Below are 866 nucleotides of genomic sequence, written 5' to 3' on the forward strand. Positions count from 1 at the left end.
ATTCTTTTTTTGAATATCTCAGAAATTTTTTCGAAATTCGGCACATTTGAGCACAATTCATCACAACTTTCCTTTTTTCGAAATTCGAAAATTGCAATTCCAAGTCGGCCCGCCCGACTTTAAGACTTTCTTTACTTGGTTATTTCGGAATTGGTAAGAGATATCGAAAAAAATTTAACGGCACAAATGGACACAAACCGAGTTCAACTCAGAAAAACTTTAAATTTTTCAAAATTCGAAAATTGCAATTTTCTCAGATTTTTTCCAAAAAAAAAACTTTTTTTGAATATCTCAGAAATTTTTTCGAAATTCGACACATTTGAGCACAACTTTCCTTTTTTCGAAATTCGAAAATTGCAATTCCAACGGACACCACATATAAAACAACCGCCGATATGAAAAACCGTAATTTGTGCTATGAAAAAGTAACAGAGATTTAGTATTTCCATCCCTGCATATAAAATTGACAAATGCGTTCTCTTTTCAGAGATTAATGAATATCTCTATCACTCTTTGCTTTCAATTGATCTCTTCCCACCACTACCATTACCACCACCACCAGCAAAGCAAACAATCAATCATTGGATAGAACAATGCGATCACTCAAAAGTGAGAAATGGTGAATTAGAATGTTCGCCAGCTTCTTATGCTGCAGCAACAGCAGCCCAGTGGGGTTTGCCCTATCTTTAGCCGAGCGCTGTCTAGTGGTGACGACTGATGTGCTCGCTGCCCAATAAGTTTTCTTGGCCAGCTCGGGGCATAAGAAGCGTTCAGTTATATTTTGTCGCTTCCAGTGTGAAGAACAAAATTAGTTTTAAATATTTATAAAATTTTGAAAAAAATAAAAAGTGAAAATTAAGAAAAAA

The sequence above is a fragment of the Musca domestica genome, unplaced genomic scaffold (assembly GCF_030504385.1).
Source record: "Musca domestica strain aabys unplaced genomic scaffold, Musca_domestica.polishedcontigs.V.1.1 2, whole genome shotgun sequence".
NCBI lineage: Eukaryota > Metazoa > Arthropoda > Insecta > Diptera > Muscidae > Musca > Musca domestica.